At 46.0% G+C, this 24242-nt stretch overlaps 2 protein-coding genes across 7 annotated transcripts in view; one reads left to right on the forward strand and one right to left on the reverse strand.

Moving 5' to 3' along the window:
* Positions 1 to 24242, reverse strand: part of LOC135393833 (uncharacterized) — a 366589-nt gene that overhangs the window by 135741 nt on the left and 206606 nt on the right. The gene's annotated exons all lie outside the window — the stretch shown is intronic.
* Positions 1 to 24242, forward strand: part of LOC135393832 (uncharacterized) — a 260444-nt gene that overhangs the window by 24548 nt on the left and 211654 nt on the right. The window lies entirely within an intron of this gene.

Raw genomic sequence — 24242 nt, forward strand, 5'->3', positions numbered from 1 at the left:
CACAGGTGGCAGCTTACATCCTTTATCTTCATGCAATACGAGTGCATTGCAACACACATACATCGCTACGAGAGGATACGATGAACGATCCTGTAACACCCTGTACGCACCATGCCATTCGACCTATAGGATCAATCCTATAAGTGCTCAACTACACACAAGCAAAACGCTTCGAAACCGGGTCTACTTAGCTATATACAAGCTCAATCACGTTCGTCAACTACTGCGCACCCTTCTCGCAACACACGGTAAAGCACGGCTGAACCAATCAAATAACTCCACAGTGAACAAGGATAAACCCCCGCCTCCGGGCACGACCGTAATTGCAGCCCCGACCATCCATAGCGGCAACCGTAAATCATTTACGCTTGATTTGTCTCGTACGCAATAATGCGACCATTAAAACGAGAGCGCGGCCATGCTTAAGCACCAGATAAGAGTGGTAAGTAGACCGAGTGTCGCCGGGTTAAAGAAGATTTTGCAAAGCAATGAGCCGTGCTATACTCGAGGCAGCCGTGACCACTGTCGCCTCCTATTAGATAGTCGGTATAGAATAAAAATAAGAAAGAAAAAAAATCCCTGCCTTCTAATCGTTCGGGCGTGGTGGCGCTATAGCTTCGTAAAATTCGGAACGTCACATCGACGAGCAGACACGGAAAAGACATTATTGTTGTAGAAGGCAATAACTCCGGGGGGTTTTATTCCCGATTCGGGTTAACTACGTGCAGTGTTGCTTTCGTTGCCCGTTGTCTTGGAGAGTACAGTGCTCGTTTACGACGGCGTAAAAGTGCGAAGAGGCAGCGTTCGCGTGATTTACGTCTTTTCTCGTCACCCATTCGTCCTGCCTTGGCACGCAATCACAGGTCAGATTGTCACAGGACTGCGTCAGACTGCCCCCTTAGATGGGGCTCGTTAAATAATCGTCCGCTAATTGGCTCCTCGTCATACCTTTACGGAGTCCTCTCACTTTGGAGCACAACCAGACAGATAGTGCTCAAGGTTTACGTGTGGCGAAGTAAATGAAAGGAAGTTTGCCTGCGTCCCATCTGACGACGAAAGCGATGCTATAAAGAAGCGAGGGAATAACATTTCACAGGGCTCGGAAAACTATTTTCACTCACCCGGTCAGGAGCCACAGTATTTTCGCCGCTCAATTAAATTTGCAGAAACAGCCAGACAAAGCAGTCATCGGCGCCGCACGAGCTTCTCGCGTGACGTCAGCAGGGACTGCGAACGTCACGAAGTGACGCGACTCCCCTCGTTCTCTTTCACGCTCTTTGAAGAAGCGGAGGGCTCCTATATAGAGGGCGTGCGGATCTGTAGCCTCGCTCTCGCGCTATAGAATTCAGCTGCGCTCGTCCGTTCATCCGCAAGAGTGCATGTTATTTATTGGACAACACGGCGCAGCAAAAACTAAATAAAATAAAATGAAAACGAAAAATACTAATGGAGGGGCATTTCACTGGCCCTTTAATATCATAGTCGTGACCTTTGCATGCCGCATTCGGAAGGGATTTACCCATCCGTAATCGCCTCTCCCTACAGATATGGCCAAAAAGAACTACTTCATGCGAAACGTGCTACAACCACATACGAAGAATGGGAAAAATAAGAAATAGAGGAAATGCGCGTTATTTTCCAACACTTTGTACCACCCAGTCATCGCATTCCCAGTAAATCACGGAAGCACACACCCACACACGCACCTGTACTTCAACTACCCTCTCTCTCTCTAATCGAGTCACAAAAGCTCCAAAGAACACTCAGGAACCGAGCGGTGTCCCCCACACCCAAACCACGAATAAAAAGAAAGGTTCGTATATATACGGGATGCTGCATTCCGGTTTCGTTTCGGACAACGCCAAAGTGGTTGGGGGAGGTGACGTGCACATATACATTCGCTCAAATTCAAAACAGACACTTAAAATAAAGAAAGTGGTGGAGGTATCGAGCGGGCTTCCAGATGCGAGATCACGCACGGTCGCCATCAAAAAGCGTTTTCCCCCAGCCTTATACCGTGTGTGTGTGTGTGTGGTGCGAGACACTCGTGCCGAACATTCCTTAGAGGAATTCCCGCTCTCCTTTCCCTCGCATCTCGCTCCTTGTGGGCTTTTTTTGCTAGTGTCTTTTGATAATCTACAGATATCGGTCGATGGTATATGCTTCGCCATTTTTTTTTTTTTTTCATCGACATTCGAATACTATATACAGAAATATTGTGGTACGTCGCCAATGTATATCTTAAAAGTCCTCCATCTGGACTCGGAATGTTCTCGAGAAGACATTAGCGCAGCCGGCTCAGGTGCACTTTAGAGATAGTAAGATGGTTTGCCAAAAAATGCGACCAGTTTTCTGATATACAAGGTTAGCGTGTTTTCTTTTGGTGTATGCGCGCAGCAAGGCAGTTCTCTGACTCGAGGATGATCTTTCGTATGTCTTATTTACAGCGGTTGTATCGAGTCAGACCTTAAAAATACCGTGTTTTCGTGTGTACAGCGTGCGCGCCACTAAAAGTTCGCTGAATTAAAAAATGTCTGACGTGAAAAAATTTTGTAGCGCGAACCACGTGGGTGAACCATAAATGGAGAAGGTACCCGTCAAAAAGAACTCGTTATACAAGTAAGTTACCGTGCGACAAAATCTAACTAAGTTAATAACGAAGTTCTTCAGCCTGAAATGTAACTCGCAGTTACGGAGTTACTTAAAAAAAGAAAGAACGAGTTACTTCCAAGTTACTTCGGACACAAGATAGCACTGCACAGGTGCAGCGCGCGTGAGCAGTTGAGTTTGGCCTTGCGTTGCCTGCGGAGGAGCGCAACACGCTTAGATCAAGAGATAAACTGATGTTCTGAGGCTGGAACAACAAAGAAGGGACAGATACAAACAAAGCCTCAAATTGCCTAAGAAATCAACGATGAAAGATGAAAGTCACTGGAAAGGTTAGCCAGATGACGCACCCCGAAAGTCACTGGAGAGGCGTGTTAGCTTAGCTCAATTGGTAGAGCCCTGGACCGGCAATCCAGAAGATGTGGGTTCGATCCCTACAGCTGGCTAACCTTTTCAGTGACTTTCATCTTTCAACGCTTAGATCGTTTTCGTTTATGTCAAACAATTCGAACGCTTTGCATCTCGGTCCCTGTGGGCGCACAATCGTTCAGCTTCATTTCAGTGGCAACTGTTCTTACTTCCTGAATAGAATACTGTCACTGATTGAACGTCACGTTTTATGGCATAAGATGCCACGAAACAAACGGACAGAAAGCAAGAAAATATGTGGACGTGAGCGAAAAGCTAATTAAAAGTATCTTGGAACTTAGTTTAAGTTGCTTTGGCAAAATTACCTGAAAAAGAAACGAGTTCCTCTGAAAGTTACCACGGCGCAAAAGTACGGAGTTAAGTTACCAAAAAAAGGAACTTAGTTACAGTAACGAGTTACTTCGAACTGTGGAAAATACTATAGCGCTCATAGCGCGCAGAACATATAAACATTGATAAACAACAACAACAACATTCTGAACAGAACATATAAACTGCACACAGCTAGTCCAGAGTCATTACTAGTAATCTCTATGACTCATATTGCTTTTCAACAACGCTGGTCACTGCCACCTAGTCCAATACTTAGATTAGATTAGACTAGAATTAGAGAAGAAAAATATGGAGATGGTGGCTCCTATGCTTCTTGAACGACTATCATCTTTTGTTTTTTTTAATGGCAAGTGGCATATGGCGATTCACGCCTGCATCCAGCGAGGCTAGCGGTTGCACGACGTCCTCTTAGGAATAACTCTTCCGGAAAAAGTACCGATGCATAACGCGCACTGATACCTTTTACCGTGCATACCACGTGCGTGACCAGTGATGGGAAGTACTCGAAGAACCAAGTACTCAAGTATTACCCTAAGTACATTTCTCAGTACTTGTACAGTGTTGGACAAAAGTTTACGTAACACGCTCCGGCAAATTTCTCCCTCAAAGTAACACGCTGCTAGCGTGCCACTCTGAAGAAGGGATGTGTCGGAGCGTGTTTAAAGTACTCTACTAAAGTACGTTTTAATTTTTGTACTTTATACTGTACTTTAAGTACATTCTTGGGTACTTGCCTTTCAAGTATTCAAGTACCCAATCGGCAATACAAGCACAAAACTTTCCCGCAAAATCTTTTGGTTGATATTAATGAGTCCAGCTGTAAACTATCGAAATATAATTACCTCACGTTTTATCCCTACTCAGTGTTGAAACGTCAAGCGATACGATCTAATTTTGTAATGTACTTGAGTACTTTAAAGTACTTTGCAAACGACTTCGTAGTTTACTTTACGTACATATGTAGTACGGTACTTTGTACAGTACTTAAAGTACGACGAGCGCTAGCTACTCGGTACTTTACTTAATAAAGTAAGATTTTTAGGTACTTTGCCCATCACTGCGCGTCACCACCGGAAAACGCGGTACTTTCCTTTGATTCGTCATTACAGACGGGAACAGGGGCAAAAGATTCCAGTGGCCAAATAACGTAAAAATCACGAAGGAGAAATTAAAAAATCCGGACCTAACGACATATAGTCTTGAAGTGGTTCCTTCTTGCAACTCCATCCAGTCCGACGTCAAAGCAAGCAAAAGCCAACCCAATAACCGTACTTCAATTTTGGCTAAACTTTTCGCGACCACCAACACGAAAAGTTTCTCTTCTCTCGCTGTAAAAATTTCGTGCACGCTTCATACGTGGCCTCATCCGACAATAATACGGACATAAATACAGCGCAACACGATGCATATCTGCAATCACATGTGCGCGACATTTTATTTTTGTGGGTCTCGTAGACCCTAGAGTCTATGGAAACCAACATGATACTTAAACTTAACAAACATTCATTTTATCGGATTGCGACGACATTTAAATACCTGAAATTAGATACAATTAAAAGTAAACTCGAATCGTAGCGGAATCTAGACAGTCGGCGTTATGTTTCCACTTTATCGCTTCATCGGAAAACATCAGCGGGATCCAGTGCACGCTATCCCATCAAAACGTTAGTGATGGTACATCGTACGCTACCTCTTTTGCGTACGTAAGGGATATGGCGTGGTGGCTCTGCACACCGCGCGAAGCTTTCGTTATGTTTTGCGCATGCGCAGAACCACCAACGCTATCACTAACGTACGCAAATGCGATAGCGTACGATGCCCTAAAACTCATCATTATATGTTGCCGGCGAAATTCATTTTTCCCCTCGGCGGACGTGAGAGGAAAACTTTCGCGGACTGCTCCTCGCCCGTAAAATATGACGCATTATTACTCCAAACATCGTCCTTCGTTCATTTTACTTACGGCATGCAGGCAACGAACGACTAATATTCGCACTGTGACGCATAAATAACGAGTTTAAAAAACTGTTGCCCCCATCTTCGATGAAACGATAGGACCCCGCCACGAAAAACAGACGCGGCAAAGATGAAAATATTTCCGACGCAGTTTTGAGAGCGCGCGTAAAAAAAAGTTAAAATAGATACGGGTCGCATAGTACCAGCATGCGTGTATGTGTGTGTGTGTGCGCGCGTCATTAATATTCCCATTTCAATGGTGCGCTAATTAATTTTCGGTAAGAGAGGCCACGCCCGATCCGACAGTAGCTCCCATCTATGGAGTTGGAAAGCGCTTCTGGCGAAATCTCGCGGGCTTTCGCATCAAAAACCCACGCCAGCGAACGATCGGTGCAAGGTACTGCTGAGAAGGTGCTGCCATGGCGATATATGAGCTCCCGTTTTTTTGTGACCTTCCACGTTCGGGAAATTCCCCGCTAGCTGAGCTGAGTTCGTTATATGAAGGGTGCATGGTCACAAATCAGCTCGCTGATCTCGATTGTTCTCACGATGCAGGTGATGTATCAGAAGGTTTTTTTTTAAGCTTCGAAATTCATTAATTAGGTTTATCTCGCAGAGGTAGCTGGAAAACCAAAATGCTGTGCCGGCGCGACACAGCATCGACTCTTGGAGAGCGTCACATAAAATGAAGAACCCTTGGCATGGTTGCATGAAGAAGTGGGGAATTTTAAAAATAACATCCGATGAACGGTCTTCGGTCTTACACAAGCTACTGAAATGAACGAAGTTGAATAAGAAACAAACAAAAAAGAAACAGTGATGGCGAAAGGGCTCGCAGTTGCCGGCCTCACAGAGGTGGCCGGCGTCACGGCTGACGCACTGGGGGAATGTGCGTCCTGGGCCGACTTCTAAGGGAACTGTGCCGACATATGTCTGAAAGCCCCCGTCTGAGGAAAACCCAGGAAAAACCCCGGACAGCACAGCTGGCACCGGGATTCGAACCCAGATACCATCCAGTGTCGACGTGACATGGCCAACACGCTAACCACTGCAGAGCCACGCGAGCCGGCTACCCCATGGGCTATACGGCGCGAGCGATTAAGTTTGGTGTCAGACTCAATGAAATAAGGCTCGTGCGTATGACGTCACGCGTAGCCTTCGAGCCACGTGACGTGGGAACCATGGGGATGCGTCACAGGCGTCATGCTGCGTGGCGAATGAGGCAGCAGCTTGCGTTTTTACAATTTCCTCTCGTAATTGCCCGCATACCGCAACAACTCTCGGCATGCCCTCCTACTGTGACTCCGGTGCGGCAATATGTTTTCCCAAGTCACGTGACCAAACGTGACGTCACTGCACCGCATCGCCTTGTAGCTTAAACATCTACGCAAAAAATGCGGTCTAAACACACAAATGCGTTGAAGACACGCAACACGACTGTTCGCACTTGACACTGCCAAGTTTCCTGAGCGATATCCATATATTTCGCCCAAAATAAATGAGCAAACAGCGCCTACGCCCCCTCTCCTCGTACCCGGTCATTCTCACAAAACCATCTCCTGCAGGTATACCGCAAGCACGTAACAACAAAGTCGCTGCGAAAACGCGCCTATAGCTTTCACCTGAAGCCACGTCACGACCCACAGCGCAACCCAACACGCAACTACACATAACGTGCGGCCGGAAAGGAAGCCGCCACAATGTAGCTCGACACCGTAAAGTTTATCGGCGCGGAGAGAGTTTCCGGCATCGCCTGGACGCGTCCGTCCGTATATGTCGCGGGACGCAAGCGCGAACAACGCAGCCGCCAACGGAGCGTCGTGTTTCCCCGGCGGAAATTGTCAGATCCGCAATTAGTACTTCCGTTACAACGCGTTTCCGACGCCCGAAACGTCGGCGAGTTCCTCGAGGAATCCCAAATGAAATGCGACACTGCGAAGGTGGAGAAGTCGCGGCGCGAGAGACAGGAAATTAGATGAGTAGTACCTAGACACTGGATGAGAATTAGGGAGCTGATTAGGAGTCGTTCGTTAGGTTTGACAGGCGCTAGAAAGAGAGGACACGGTAGAGCAACAACGTGCGTAGTAGTAATACGAGAAAGGAATGTGTCAAATACGTTATCCGAAACTATAGTTACTTGCGGTCTTGTCTTATTGAGCGAGTATCTACAAAATGTGGTTATTCTCCGTATCGTTGTAAAAAAATAAAAATAAAAGTAAAGAATAACAATATTTATTTATTGAAACCGCAGGATGCGCAAGAACGCAATATCCGTGTATTACCTACGCATATAGGTAAATTATACGCAAAACATTGCGTAAGCCTCAGGTGGAAGTTCACAGGAAAGTAAAATGTTAGTATATTTATTGAAGATATTCGGAACGTGGAGTGATTATAACGATGGCTAATGGTACAAATAAAAAATATTGTTGACGTTTCGGAGGAAGCTCTTCCTTCATCGAGACTAAATGCCGTGATCTGTAGGCTGCGACTTGTGCTTTAGTTGACGTCACGATTTATCCGTTGCTGTTGTACAGACGTCATAGCCGGTTATGGGCTAGCCATCAGGCGACTAAGATTCAAGAGGGCATGTATTGTTCGTTCTTTCGTTGACTCACCACAAGGACGTACAATATTATTAAAACTAATATTGGCCTTCATTCTGTTCTATAGTTCATTAAAACACCAAAACGCTACAACGAAAGATCGATAGGTGTAAGCTGTCATAAAACACTCGTGTAACGATGTTGTGGGTGTGCGCGGAAAGGAGTCTAAAAGAAACACAAAAATAAGAGAGAAAGCGTACGTGAATGAGAACCCACGGTACGTCATATCACGTGGTACTCACGCTTTTGTTACTTAGGGGGGTGGGGACGTGGAGGATATACAGGACGATGTTCTATCATCATCGACGATCAGATGTTCTTTATTTTTATTTTTTATCTATGGCTTTCAACGAGGATTGTATCCCATTCAGCTATCTCATTTTTGCTGAAAGTCTCTAATTAGAGAGTTAATTACACTGAGGGATGGTACTGTTAATTACTTACTTACTTATTGAATTTTAGGTAATTATTCATCTGGTAGTTACATACGCTCTGCGGGAAGATGTCCGCATGGCCATAACTGCATAACGGCAAAACTGCAAAAGGATCAGCCATGCTGCTCTCACAGCTTTTAAAAATGCCGTTGCCGACGAAAAAAACAAAAAAAATACTGTATACGCATTCGAAGAACAAAGAGCGAAAAGGCCAGTCAAGCGAAGTGTCGACTTGCTCTTCCAAGGGAAAAGACAAAGAAGGAAAGGAGAAGGAACAAGAACAGAAGAGAAACAAAATGAAAAAAAAAAAAAAAAACTAGTTACACGTGTGTGTATTGGCATCGAGGCGGAAGACCAGTCACAGGGACTGGCTCCCATATAACTATCTCAACTAGCTAGGACTAAAACTAGAACTAGTGCAAACTAGTTCCACTAGCTTTTTCAAGCACTAATTCGCCACTCATGTGATTCACTTATGTTCATTAGCTGTGCCTCTCTCAGAAACTGGAGTACTGCTTTTGTCACACTCCAATGTAACGGGTGCTGCACAACACAAGTAAAATCAGCGTGGTCACACTCACGAGCAACTTTCTTCGATTTGTCACCGGCTGACAGAACTTAGTGCCAGAAGTTCTCGTCCGGTTCCTCCATTCCCGCGCATAAGAACATCATGCATCACCCATCGTATATAGTAGATTAGAGAGCTGCACTGAGGGCAGTTACTCGATTATCGAGCGGTGGGTATCCTGCACCTCTCGTGCATCTGCGGGTCGCCGTCCGTTTGCCATCCATCGATCCCTGGACCATATAGCCTCGCTGCTGCACCTGAGCTCCTTCTTGCCTGAGAGGGAAAAGTCGCCTTTCCCACGGTTTCGCGCCCTGGAGATCATCATCGTCGTCGTCGTCTTCCCTCTTTTGTCGGCACCGATTCCCCAATTACTTCCCCCTCCGAGACATCAAACACGCAGCTTGATTACACGCGCCACCTCTTGATTAACAAGCACCGATTGGCGACGTACGCACATCTTGCGGGAGAAGTCCCGCGTTTGGGAGCCGGTTACGCGACCGTGCTGAAAATATTCTGCGTCAGACCAGCACAAAACTTGCTCTGTAAGACAGAGTTGGGTCAGGGCTATTCCGACAGGGCACGTCGCTCTCGCTGTGTCCGTACTGAGCTAGAAAGCGTCCGTCACGCTGCTTTAAATCGTGGCATAAAGTCTCATTAGCTAGGTGCTGCCTCTTTTGACGACGACACTCTGTTTACAAACATGTGACGTCACGAGAAGACTGGGTCGAGGTTATATTTTGCTGCGGTGGGATTTAAGCGAGAAAAACGCGTCGGCTGATATGGCTGATAAAGCTGATAGTGCCCATCAGCATGCTTTGCGCGGCGGCGTTACGTAATCAATGACGTAGGGGCGCAGGTCGTTGATTCTTCTGACAAAAATGTCCGCTATTTCACGAAACGAGGGGCCTCCGTCCGAAAAATGGGAACTTCACCTACCAGATGCTGCGGTATGTTCGAAAACTGAAATAAACTTAAATTGAAATAACTGAATCTTAGTAAAAACAGGAAGAGGAAAGTACACAAGCAATGGGATAGGGTACCGCCTCAGAACATCCCACTACATCGTCATTACTTATTTTGTTGTTGTTGTTGTACACGCGTGCTAAATCGGTGTTGCCTTTATCTCATGACGGCATAAACGCGTTTGGGCTTGAGATTTTGGTTCATCTGTACTCTCTCACTCTCTGAGCGATGGAATTTATCCACCAGCTAGCCTGCATTTACGCCATTCTGTCAATGACCTTCTCTATCTCTCTCTCCTTTTTTCTTTCCTTCTTTTGTATGTGTGTGTGTATCAGCAAGACCAAAGGCATCTGACAAAAGGATTTATGACAGATATGAACGGTAGCCAATATAAATATTGAGGAACAACCCACTTTGACTGGGAGGGTATACGTAAGGACAGTTCGGTACACATCTGCAACAGTTAGAACCAAGAGCGCATGACCACCTGCAGAATCGATACACACGTGATGTTAGGCCGTATGCTACAGTCTGCACATCCCATCAAATGCATCAGAGGAAAATGGCGAACCCAATTTTGTGAAGTGATGCCGCCTGTGGCTGCATGAACCGTTCTAGCGTGACCTTTCAGTTGTCCATCACGAATTCAATGCTGCTCACGTAGCCCCCAAGCTTCACGCATGCGCACTTAAAAAAGAAACAAGGAAACAGTTAAAAAAGTTGCGCCTACAGAGTATCATTGATGCGTGGTTGGTAGAGGATGAAACAAACACGCTGAATAGCTGAAGCCTGTTCCGCTGTTAGGCTCTACGTCCACTGTCGGAGTTCGTCTCAGCTCACTAAATAAAGGACGAGCAGTAGATGTGAGCCGCTGCGATCACATTTTCATCCATAATGAAGCGAGTGAAAAAAACCTTTCGCATTAATTGAGCTTTAAAGGGCCGCTCCACCATTTTGGTCCTGAATGATGCATCTACGGTGGCGTTTTCGCAAGATGCTCTCGTATTCCGTATCCCGTGGGCTCTGTGCGAACGAAGGACGACTGAAAGTGCGCTTGCGAAATTACTCCCAACTGCTAAGCAGACGACAGGGTTGATGGGGGAGAAGGAGGGGGGGGGGTTATGTTCAAGAAAGAAAAGAGGGAATGTCGGGTTCCACACACAGAGACACAAAAGTTTGGGCTATTCCACAACACCTTTGCATAGTGGTGCATAGTTTGGTGGTTCCTCTAAAAATCAGAGTACGATCGCTGCATCCTGCCTTCTAATAGTCATATGCGTGTACACTGTAAACTTTTTCACACCTTTAAAGGTGTGCGCTATGAACATTCAACCTGGTTGCGTAACATTGCAGCTCCAGGATGATATCTTACAAAATTTGGAAAGCATTGCTAAAGATCAAGTGTCAGTGCAAATCTTGCTTTCATTATGTCTTGGATATCGTAGGTACGAGCTAATGCATATATGCATCGCTATCGATAATCGAGCACGTGCAAGTGTCTACAATACTGTTGAACAATGTTGATTTGTGGCAAGACTGAATTTTTGGAGGACAGACAACACTCGAGTAAAGAAAATTTGTGCGAAACCGTGCTCCATTATGATGTTACCAAAATTACACCTAAAAAGGCGTGCGCCATGCACGTTATTACACCTTTAAAGGTGTGAAAAGATTTAGAGTGTAGAAGGAGATATCTCACGGAAGACAAATTCTGCTTCATTCGCACGCTTACTTACATGTCATGATAGGCTAGAGTAACACTTTACCATAGCGTCATCGTGTGTGCGCATGCGCCATGTGCGCGTCTCTGTGTATGTAGGTGTGAAAGAAAAAGAAAGAAAGAAAGAGAGAGAGGGAGAGAGAGAGATGAACGCCCTCTCAGCACGATGAGGTGTAAACACGTTGTCAGTCTGTGTCCTTTGTCGCAATATCCTTCACGAGACAAGCAAAGCTGTCTGCTGCCCACTAATGGTTCCCTATATATCGTGTCCTTACATGTATTAGATTTGACAGATTTTATGGCATAATTTCGCGCAACCCATCCAGACTTTTTAATTGTCGAACCACGTTCTCGAAATTACATTCCTGTGATTTCGGCTCGTTACAGAGCAGCTCCTACTTGTACGGACTATACGAAGTTTAATTTTCTCAAATTTTTTTTTTCTTTCGTTTAGTCTGCAGTGAGTCAATTTTAATCACTTTCGGGCAGTGCAAGCAAAAAAGCAGAAACGAAGCAAGTTATTGCTCGGCGGTATAAACAGACCCCCCTGATAAAAAAAAAGAAAGACAAAGAAGGTTAAGAAAAAAGTGGAAGACCTTGAATTGACGCTCAAGAAATACTTCGACCTAAAGTAGAGTCAACCCTCAATATACGAACGGCCAGCATTTCTTGGAAATGGTTCATGAATCGAAGTTTTGAATGAATGAAAAAGGGGGCAAACATTTATAATTGAAACAGAACTCTGTGGAACTTGGTAAAAACACCATTTTGGAAGATACATGAACTCCCTTGGTCAGAGCGCTCCAATTTTTCTACCTTTCTTTTAAGCTCTCTAAAAGCTCTCGTATGCCCCTCCATTCGCGTCGTGTTGTTCCGACTGCGTGTGCGCAGTGGTAACCAGAATGTAGAGACCGATAAGTACCTGAGGGTTTACTTGAACAGCTACATGACATGGAACACAAAAATTTCATTAGTTCCCGCGTCCTCTATAATCCCCCGCGCATTAGGCTAATGATGTTAGAGAGTGCAGGGCACAATAACAATTTTTGCCCACTCCGGTGCAACGTGAAAGGTAGAACTCGAAATATATTACTGATTAAAGAGCACAGCGTATGGCAATCCATCCTACGCGCAACGGTCCGATCGCTTTCTTTCTTTTTTTTTTTTTTTTTCTTTTACCTCTCCCAAACTTTCAAAATCCATTTAGATACGCCGTTGCGTTAAAGGATTTCCGGTACGGCAGTTTCAAAACTCCAGCTCCTCTTTGTGCCTTTACCTGATGCGCAACCTTAGTGCCGCCTTTAGAACGTAGTAACGTAACATGATTACTTAACGAAATCGCCTTTGATATTGCAGACATACGAGGGGCGTTCAAGTCAAACCGGGACCTTTCTGTCTCCTGAGTGTCAAATGGCTCGCGCTACTTCTTTGTCGTCACTTTCACACGTGACAGGCCTCCGCGTTCACCACGTGGTGGTCCAAAGATGGCAAGATGGCCGACAACGAGGTGAGCGCGCACACGGAAGAGCGAATTGTCATGAAGCTTCGCGTGAATGAAGGCGTAAAGTCATCCGAAATTCACAGACGACTTCAGGCTCAGTATGGCCACGATACACTTAGCCGCAGCAAAGCGTTTGAGTGGTGCAAATGGTTCCGAGACGGCCGTACATCCGTGCAGGACGATCCCGGCCGGGGCGGCTCAGAGCCCAGTGTCAGAGTTCCAGAGAACATCCAACTTGTGGAGCGCCTGATCCTTAAGGACCGACGGATAACATGTCTCGATATGAATAGTGCATATAGTGCGATCAATAGTGCATATTACTACCAGGTTCTCAGGGATGTGCATAAGGTGCTGAAGCAAAAGCGGTCGGGCCTCATCACCAAAGGAGCCCTTCTCCTACGGGACAATGCACGCTGCATACCGCGCATCTCACGACACGCACCTTACAGGAACTTGGCTGGGAGTTGCTGCCACATCCCCCTTACAGTCCAGACCTCGCCCCCGCCGATTTCCATCTCTTCGGGCCACTGAAGGCGTATCCTTGGGGGCCGCCATTTCAGCTGCGACGATGAGGTCAAGAATGCGGTCCGATCATGGCTGCTACACGCGCCGGTAAGGATTTCTACGCTGCTGGCATCCAAGCCCTCGTGAAACGCTGGGATAAGGGGATTAGTGCAGCTGGAGATTACGTCGAAAAATAAAACTAATTTCTCGCCTGTAAGTTAATTTTACTTTCGCGAAAAAATGAAAAGTCCCGGTTTGACTTGAACACCCCTCGCGTACAATCGCAAGGACAACTAAAATGCTTCTAGAAACGCAAGTATTGCCATGGATCAGGAATTTAGCTGTTTGTGGCCTTCCCTCGGATATTGCTCACTTCCCCTTGTGTTGTACTTCCCTGTCCTTTTCTGTGTTCGCGGTCTCCGTTGTTTATTTGGTGGTTTACGTTGTTCTTTCGTAACATCTGCGGTTGACGTCGAGCCCAGTGACACAAGCCTTCGGGCTTAGGCGGGCCCTAATGCGGCTGGACACTTTCTCGAAATAAATTATCATTATTATTCCGAATTTTTAGAACAGTGAGAGAGAGAGAGAGAGAGAGAAAAAAAAACCGAGTCAAGCAAGCAGAAAGTCAATGAAATCACAGGCATTTCGCGGACGACGCCTTCCAAGCACATTTGTCACTAAGCGCCGAAGGTACCAACAGTCCGTGACCTCTTTGGCTGCAGCACTCCGCATACCGTACATGACATCGAGGTCTTCCAAACTGTCGCGTACTCCTTTTCGATACACACGGCGATAAAACGTTGGCGACGTCATTTATCTTGTCCAAATTTTGCTACGCAAATAATCAAAACTTGCGGATGCGCCGGAGCATGTATGCATGATGACAACCAAGCCCGTGCATAATCGAGTGTTTCTCTTCCTTTTCTTTTTTTTTTCTTTTTTTTTTTAAAGCTCCACTGTACCTCAGAGAGTTCCGACAGTCACGTTGTGTCTCCCGCTGTATTACCATCGCAAATTGGTAAGTCGCTGTTTCAGCGGGAAGCACACACTCCGAACAGCAACACGAACGTCAAAACATTCGGGGCACGTACGGCAAATGGACTCACCTGAGAAACGTAACGTTAAGGCACTGCACTTTCTAAAGCAGCGCAATACTGGAAGAGTAGTGGAGGCGGCAGCGCCTTAATTTTTCATTCCTCCATTCCTTATGCCCGTGCATTTGCGCCATATAGAAAAAAAAAACAGATACTATACAAAGAAAAGAGAGTCCCTCCAATTTTGCACGAAAAAGAGCAAACGAGCAACGATGGAATCGACGAAGCGGCCATACACTCCTCCTCCCGAGGGATACCGCGCGGACAGACAGTTGTGTATGTTTTATGACGCGCGTGTATACCTGGCGTGCGGACTGGACGAGCGGTCAATACACGGGCCGGAACAGAGTCTCCCGATCGAGTTAGTTGCGCCATTGCGAGAAGGATAGCGGAGCCTGTAAAGTCTTTTTTAGCTGCAGCACGTACGACAATATTACGTTACACGCACTGAGATGCGTTCTAGCGACGACGCGTACGAGAAGAGGAAAAACACGAAGAAAGGAGAGGGACAAAAGGGACGCTGGCGGGGGAAGGTCGATGGCGAGTACGTGCATCCAGTTTGCCGTGCTTCTGTTCTAGGAGGGATGTTTAGAATGTCTGCGCGAGGAAGGTTCTGCACAAGGAAGCAAAGGGATACAGTACGACCTGAAGTTCTTTATAATATCTACTTTTTTTTTGTTTGTGTGTGCTTTGAGAGTTTGACATTGAAGAACGGCAGTGGATGAAGAGCAGGGAGATCGATCCCGCTGCAGAGCAAAAAGCGAGTTAAGCGACACATGACGTTGACGTTGGCGAAAAAAAAAAGGAGGTATTTAATTCGTTATATCGTCATTCAATAATATTCGCGTGATCGTATTCACACATGTCACAAACTCCGTATTTTTGTTGTTGTTTTGTCACTAACGCTCAACGGTCGGTTAACGATGCTGTGCCATTCTCAACGCAAAAGTATAGTAAATAGGAAGAGTTTGGACAGGAACCGGGTTAGACAATAAAATCACCCGCCGCGCAAAAGCAAGAGGACTTCCCGTGAATTTTACAATTTCGCGAGCTATCACTTTCACCTTTACACAACTGACCGTTTTAAATATCACCCTGCTCAGCCAAGGAGTAAAAAGCAGGCTGCTGCCAGTTACTCAAAAAAACGTAATTGATTACCGTTACGGTTACCCTTCTAGCAAAAGGAATTGATTAACGTTACAAGTTACTCGACTCAAAATATAATTGAGTAACGAGTATAAATGTAACGCGTTACTCGGGGTGTTGCTTTCAATTCATGCAAAAATTTCCGCCCCTGTGTGCTTCGAAAAAAAAAAAAAAAAAAAAAAGCAAAACTCAAACTCCCAAGTGATTGGGACAGCTGCAATAGCGCGAAAGACCAGCGCGCGAGAAGTGATGTGATGTGAATAAAGAAAAAAATGGGGATGTAAGTTTCGACGAAGTCAAACTGGCTACCCCAGTACACTTAATACAGAAAGTTCAATCCGATGATGAGATGATGAAAACGCAAAAGGATGATGTCCAGAGACGAACAGAGATGATAATGGAGTTCAACATGTAGGTCAAAAGTTCAAGAGCTGCGCCCAAGTTAGAGTAAAGTGGCGGAATCACCGGGGGCACACACAGGACACATCACACATTCACCGTGTCATAGGATGTCCATAAGCCCGGTTTCATGCAAAAAGTCTTCAAGTGCCCTTAGCGCCTTGTCGGACGAAGGAGGACCTAATAGTTTCGTGATGTCGAAGGCTCGGGAGTCCAAACGAGAGAGGCTTGTCTCTAATGCCCTTCGAGTATCGACGTACTTCTGACACCTGAGAAGGATGTGTTCTACATCCTCTACAACGCCACACTCACTACAGTTCGGAGAGTCTCGCTTTCCGATTTTGAAGAGGAGACGTGCGCTGTACGGTACATTGAGCCGTAGCCTATGTAGGACAGTTGTCGTTTGTCGCGTAAAGGAAGGTGGTACTCGAAAGCGTAACCCTGGGTCGACCTTGTACAGAAGCGAATCCCGAGCCGATCCTGTTAACCAGGTGGTATTGCACATTCGTTGTTTGAACTCGTTCAGCATTCGCCCCGCGTCACCCTTGGTGAAATAAATGGGCAACACCTGGGCGCGCCTTGCTATTTCTCGCGCCGGGCTCTTCAACTAAGGCGCGAGAAGTAGCAATATTTCTTCCGCTTACTACAGTAGAATAGACCAACAAAGGCACAGTGAATTATCCATTATCATCTCTGTTCTTCTCTGGACATCCACCTCTGTTTTTTCATCATCTCATCACCTGTTTGAGTTTTCTGTGTGTAAGTGTACTGGGGTAGCCAGTTCGACTTCGTCGAAACTCACATCCCCATTTTTTTTTCTTTATCACATCACATCACACCACATAGTGAATTTCTCACAGGGCATTGTTATTTGGACTTCAAGAGTAGCTGTTCACTAGGTAATTCATTACTCAAGACTGTAATCGAATTACTCGAAAAATTACTTGTTTAAAAATGTGCTTGATTACTCGAAAAATTACTCAAAAAAGTAACTGATTACAAGTAACGCGATTCCTTGTAACGCGTTACGTACGAGTCTGTGGTAAAAAGCAAAGAAGAAAAGCAGAGAAAGGGAAACGAAAGGAGATTCACAGGAAGTGGAGCCGTGCCTAGAATTCATTGTCACACAGTTTTGCCCAACGTTCCGCCATCATCCGAAAGAAACGGATATAAGACTGGCAGCATTTCCCGTGGGCTTGCTCCATATAGTGCGACGCAGTTTGTTTTAATTACGAGCCTCGAAACACGGGGGAGATATATATATATATATATACGCTCCGGACTCTGCAGGATCCAAGAAACTATATGCTTCGCTGTTGATTCTGTTCCCTCTTAGAAGGCGACGAACAACAGCGCCTTTAACGCAAATTCCGGTAAGTGAAGAAAGAGAATCGCTATTCAGACGTCTTTCTTAGCGAGAGGCTTCCGCCTCGCGTTTCCCCCCCCCCCCCCCCAAAGTATGGAACAAAGGCCTTCTCAACGACTCGCGAAAGCCTTGTTTCGAGAGGTGCTCTTTATTGTTACGCAACACTATCAGTAACGTGACGCTCAAACGCAGTATCGGTGAGCGAAGCTAATGGCGATGCTTCCTTTCGCTGCCTTAATGTAAGCGCGTGCTTACGATGTGCCGTGAACGATCGTTAACGTTTACAGCGTTCGGAACAGGTTGTTTAAGGAGGGTTCGGAACGACGTTGAATATACCATAAGGCTCGCGTGTGATTGAGCTGCTGTAAAAGGTGATTGGGAGCGGAGGAACGAAATATAAAAGACGCAGTACTGTATCGCAGGTTGAGTCAGCGTTTCGTAGGTCCGCAAGTTTTCGCGACCATGAAAAAGTCATAACCGCAGCTGCCGCTGCATCACTACACTCTACTGGTTTCCATGCAAGTGGTCGTAAAATTGGATCAACACGTTATAAAACGTGTTTCTTGCTTCGATGCTCCTCACGGGTACCTTGCTGCCGACCAGCGGCGAGCGCTCTGTAGATGAGTACGATGCTGTAATGCACCACCGTCGTAGTTTTTAACACTCAGCTACGAAAGTTAATTATTAGGGCCGTGAGAATCGTCATTTTACGAGAGAAGCGAATACGAACCGGATATTTATATAACTATATAACCGAACCTTATATATATATGCCCTACATTCGTTCCGCCCGCTATTCCTCTATATTCGTTTCACGTTAGGTGTTTCACCTAATATAAAAATAAGTAAAGAACGTATTATATAAAACAATTTGTCTGAACATTATGGAGTCAACGCTATTTATCTCGGAGAAGATTTTTTGCCATTACTTGTGAGCGCCTTTATCAAATTTAATTCGCGTGAGATTTAATTTTCCCTTCGAAATTTGCCAAGTCAATCTTACGTTTTTTCTGACAGAAACAGAAAGCCCACAGATTTATCCCACTGCATTGTGAAATACATTCCCTACTGTTTTGGTAATAGCTGACAAGAAAAAGAAAGAAAAAAGAGAGAGAAAGCGATACTTGTCCCGCAATTTGTCGTCAAATTAATGGGGATGCGGCGAATGAAAGACGATTACCCGCCCCTTCCTGTTTCCTTCTCGCTCTTTTTTCAGATAGGTTTGCGTTGCAACCCTGCTGCCGTTATCAGCAGCTCGAATAAGGGGAAGTGAATGGAAAGGTATACGGCCTCCTGGCATCGCTTCTTTCGGTGATCTCAGCACAGCCGGCAATTTGCACGTCTCTAAACGACGCGTTTCGCTTTATTTTTCTTTCTTTTTTTTTTTTTTTTTTTTTTGCGGCTATTATGTTAGTATTAGTGCATGTATTTTCCAATAGAATTGGCAAAATCCGGCATGCGCTCTCAGTGTGCGTCAAAAAGTAAACGAAACGAAAATTCGCTCGACAAATTTCGGAGTTCAACTGGAAGGTGTTCAATTTCCCGCGAATTAAATTTTATGAAAGGCTAAAAAGTACGGCAAAATCTCCCACGACAAAAAAATAGCGTTGGTGCATGGTGCTCAGGGGTGGGGGGGGGTGGGGGGTGGGGGGGGGGTGCGGTAACGTCGGGTAGACAAGCGGTCTGCCTGCCTATGCTGGTGGCATGATGCTCGGGGGAGAGGGAAAAGGGAGGGAGGGGCCGCACATTTACATGGGTTGCTGCTAGGCATGCACGGTGTTCAGACAAGTGAATTTTTTTCTTGTGAATTTTTTCTTGTTAATTTTTTCACGTTAGATGAAACTTCCTGTATATGTACGCCAGATGTGCATGTTCCTTTCTCCCCATGAAGCAGCTCTCATGCACTCTGCTGCATACCCTCTCTTCTGGAGGTTTCGAGGGTTTCCAAGAGCAGCTTCGTAACTATTCCAATATATTCGGTTTGGAAGAGACCTTTTTTTTTTTTTTTTCGACTCGGAATCCGAATCGAATATTTGCACGATTATTCGCTTCGATATTCGTGCAGTATGCCTTCCTGCATTCATTTCGCCGACTAGCAACACGAAAATTTCAAGGCCAGTCTTGCAGTGCATAGTGGGGAATTCAGCGAGGGGAAAATATTATCCCTTTGACCGCACGCGGCACAATGAATAATCTCTAGCTTGATGTTCACTTTCGGCAACATGACGCGTATGTCGTACATACGAAAGACCATGCGCATAAATTACCGAGCAGTACACGAGACAAGCCATGTACTTTAATAGCGCGTCATGATTCACGCTGCTCATAAATCTACACGCCCTCACGTCATACACAACGGCTCCGAGGGAAAGAAGGGTAATTAATTTCCGACTGACTTCACAATCACTCATGTCATCGGCATTCACACACCACACTGCCGACACCATCCGTACATATGGGTGTGAAAACAGGAGAGAACCGTCCTTCATAAACTCCAATATGTTCTCTTCCACTTCATTTTTCACGGGGTTCGGAAAAAAAAAGAAAAGGAGGAGAACACGACAGCCGTCTTTCTTCTCCAAGCACACGAACAGGGTGGGGCGATTTCATTTCCAAATCCTCGGATTAACTCCCCGTACCCGGCCATCCACGTTTTAATCCTTAAAAATGGCATCGATCAAAATGGCATCGAGGCGCCTAAGAAACAAAAAAAAAGGAAAAAAATCCAAAAGATCGGTATATTATTTAGCCGGGCAAAAACAAGGCCTCGCTGATATCCGCTAGATATTTTTCCCTTGTCCTCGAAAAAAAAAAAAAATAGGGAAGTGAACAAACAATAAAATAAAATGAAGGACGTCAAAACATATAGCGTATATCCTTTATAAATCCCCTTGCGCGCTAGCTTCTATACTTTTATTTCTTCTGGCTCGTACAGCATTTCTTTCGCTTTCGACCTCACTGCATGATGTCAGTTTTCCTGAGTACACCCTGTAGGATTGCTACGAATTCGAAGCCTCGAAAGGTATCAGTAAAAACCGGACATACAGCCACGAAATGTGATCCGAAATGGCTTTATGCGCCATGTTTTAATATTTAGGCACATATATGAAATCCCTGATGGACGTCGCGTATACTTCCACATGCCATCTTCTTGATTCTTCGTGCTCGCACACACTTATTTACTTTCACGCATAAAGGCGGGTTCACACAAGAGAGTTTTAGTACGTCGTACGCTATCGCCTTTGCTTACGTGAGGGATAGCGTTGATGGTCCTGCGCTATACCTTACGCAAAGGCGATAGCGTACGATGTACTAAAGCATGGTTCACAGTAGTGCGTTCTGCTGCGTGCGTGCGCTGGTTACCGTGGCAACAGATACGTGCGCGACCTCCCGCAGCAGCACGCAAGGAGTTCGCCCGAGCGAAACTTTTCTGACGCACGCAGCAGCCTGCAAGCGGAGGACGAATCGCGAGGCCGCCTTCCGAGCGTGCGCAGGTTTCTCTCTGCGAGGCTCTTTTCAACATGGCGGCCATCGGAGTGGAAATCCCGCTCGGCGCTCATTGGCTTGCGGTTTGGTGACGCACGCATTCGGACGCAGGTGAACAGCGGAACGGACTGCTTACAACGCACGCAGGCGCCCGCACGCAGCAGAACGCACTATAGTGTGAACCATGCCTCTCCAATACTGCGTTCCAATGCGTGCGTGCGTATGCGTTTAACGTATGCGTTTGTGTAGCGTATGCGTTTAACCGGCCTTTAAGCCCGCTTCACACTATTGCGTTCCAACGCGTGCGTGAGTATGCGTTGACATTCTTCTTCTTCTACTTAAAGCGCGGCCCATAATGACCTATGATACGCGGGGCGACGCCCAGGTTGGTTACCACGGCAACCTGCACCTATTGGAACGCAATGGTGTGAACCGGGCTCAATGGTATACTTAAGGTAAAAACAAGAGCACTGAGCAGCAAGAGCAGCCAACGTGTCCATATTTTTCTTCCTGCACCGAAGCAAACCAAACCATTACATAACATAATCTCCGAACTCCTAGTTTTCTATGTGTTCCCAAGTTTCGAAACTTCCTTCGAAGAAGTCACCTTTACCTTGGTGTCCGTTGTTCCTGCTAAGGCTCGCAGAATACCATCGCAGCATTTTCTTAATAAGTACATAATAACCGTAACTGTATCAGACCTAACCAGTATTTAATCAGCTTCCTGCATTCTTCTGCGAAAGGCGTGTAAGGTGGCCTTCAACGTGCGACACGCATTCCACGCTGAGAACAAATAATCGTCGTCAAGGCTAACCTGCTCTACTTCAGTTGGACGAGGCATTCAAACAACCGCATAGTTACGGAGTCGATTACCACTGTGTGCAAAACTACAAGCACTAGATAATCCCCATTCGGTGTCCCTTGCGGCTACGGGACAATCGCTCGCGGTATATAGTTGACAGTCGTATGTATATAGAGAATAGTATCAAGTGTGTACCTGCATTGAAAGGAGCGAGTCAGGGCCACCTCAAACGTATTAATTTTCGCGAATTTCGCGACCGCTAAAAGATCGCGAAAGATTGTACTCGCGAACAGAGCTCGACGTTTGTCCCGCGAAAGCAAACAGCCCTGGAACCGCGAAATGAAATACTCGCGAATAATTTCGCAAATGGCTGAATGCGCGAATCGCGAAAATTAATTCGTCGCGAATAAAAATACGTTTAGAGTATATTATAGCTGGTCGCTTTCCCAAGTACACTGCGTTCTTAATCACTGCCTTAACTGTATCCTACCTGCAATGGCACCATACACCTCGCTTGTTTCAATAAACCCTATAGTCTTCGGTACCGTTCGAACCGAATGAGTTGCAAAACTTCCACAAGACGAGAGAATGTAAAATTGCTGCGGAAAAATTACCGTATTATCGCGTCTCCCTGACATCTGCTATCTAATTGTCAGCGACAATTATAGTTTCCTGGCGGTGACCCGTTCAAAGGTGGACCCTTGCTTTGTCCAAAATGCATGTCAGAATAGCGCTGTACTTCAACCCCGCGGGCACCGTTGCTGTTAAGGATCCCCGATATCACTCACTCACGCCCAGCCAATATATCCACTCCATTCTGCACATCTGCTCGACTGATTCATCGCCTCCCCCGCAACACAGAAATAAACATTGGTGCTTCATCCAACAATGCGCTCGTCCAACTCAGGATGCCCGCTGGATCGCTTGGGGGAATGTTTGGCTTGGGAGCCGCGATTGTTTGCAATCCTGACACGAATCCCACGCGCACTTTCCGAGCTCCATTGTGTGGCTTGCATTGAATTAAGTCCACAACTTCCGTGCCACAACTGTATGGGACAGACTTCTACCAGCCAGCACCGCTTTTGTTCTCGTATCGAATCTGGAAATGCTAACTGTAACGTAACTGCGGACAGGGGGCTTTGTTTAAAGCGTTACGCTGCGCGCAGTCTGCGGGGCTTCTGGGGATTATCGTCTCTCAGATAAAGACTGTTAGACACGACGGAACGTCGAGCTGGAATGTATCTTCAATCCAAAATCGCGCGACAGTGGCGACTTAATGGGGGGGGGGGGGGGGGGGGTGCCTTTTAAAGCGAGCCAGCATTGTGCAGGCTGATACTTGCTACGCAAATTGACATTTCCCGTTCAAAACATAGATCTGGGCGGAGGAAAGTCGAGTGTAATTAGGAGGCGTATCTGAGGGGTGGTGCGGACGTCATAACCCCCCCCCCCCCTCCACCCCAATTTCTATCGTGACTCGTGACCCCGTGCTTCAATTCATATTGACTGTATGGTAGCATTGAAATCGTGCGTATGGTGTATGGCTGTCTTAGTCCCGAACCCAACCCCCTTCTCCCCGCGCACATCCCCAATTTTAACTTAGAAATGTCGCAATATCCGGCACATATATGTGTATTAAGGGAGTGTCAACATCACAACATGTCTGAACTTCTCCCACATATTAAACAAAAAAAAAAAAAGATGAACAAACGACAGCAGGGTTTATTCGGCTATCTCGCTAGAGCACAAACTTAAGACGTTATGAACGGGAGAGAGAAAAAAAAAAGAGTGAATGAATCCGGGCCTGACAAAGGGCCTGAAGCGTTGCCTTCATACATCAGCTCACAACAACTTCATATAATATGCGGAAGGAGTGAACAAACTTTTGAAGGACTACTGGCGCAAGATCCACCATCGAGTGATACCGCGACCGGCCGGGATTCTTCCGGAGCCAGACGGGACGACCTCCAGGGATGATGTATGTCCCTGCATGTAGGAAGCACACACATCCCTTTCTGCAAGGCCCTAAGGGGTTTCCGCCGGGCGGTTTCTGCTCCAGAAAGCGATTCTCTCGTTTTGTGCAGCGCGGGTGCATCCCCGCTTGAGTTGAGACGGAAGAATTAATGCCGCAAGATTAATGGATGCTCAGATAAAACTGATGACGAAGACCGTGCGGGCAGAAGAAAAAAATTCGATTATTTCCGGCAGGTGTGTACGGTTCACAGCATCGCCTTAATTTCATCACTATACCGTCTGCTCCTTCATTCAGACGTTGCATGCTTCCAGCCTCTCTTTTTATATATATATATATATATATATATATATCTCAAT

This window comes from Ornithodoros turicata, chromosome 5 (genome assembly GCF_037126465.1).
Source record: "Ornithodoros turicata isolate Travis chromosome 5, ASM3712646v1, whole genome shotgun sequence".
Lineage (NCBI taxonomy): Eukaryota > Metazoa > Arthropoda > Arachnida > Ixodida > Argasidae > Ornithodoros > Ornithodoros turicata.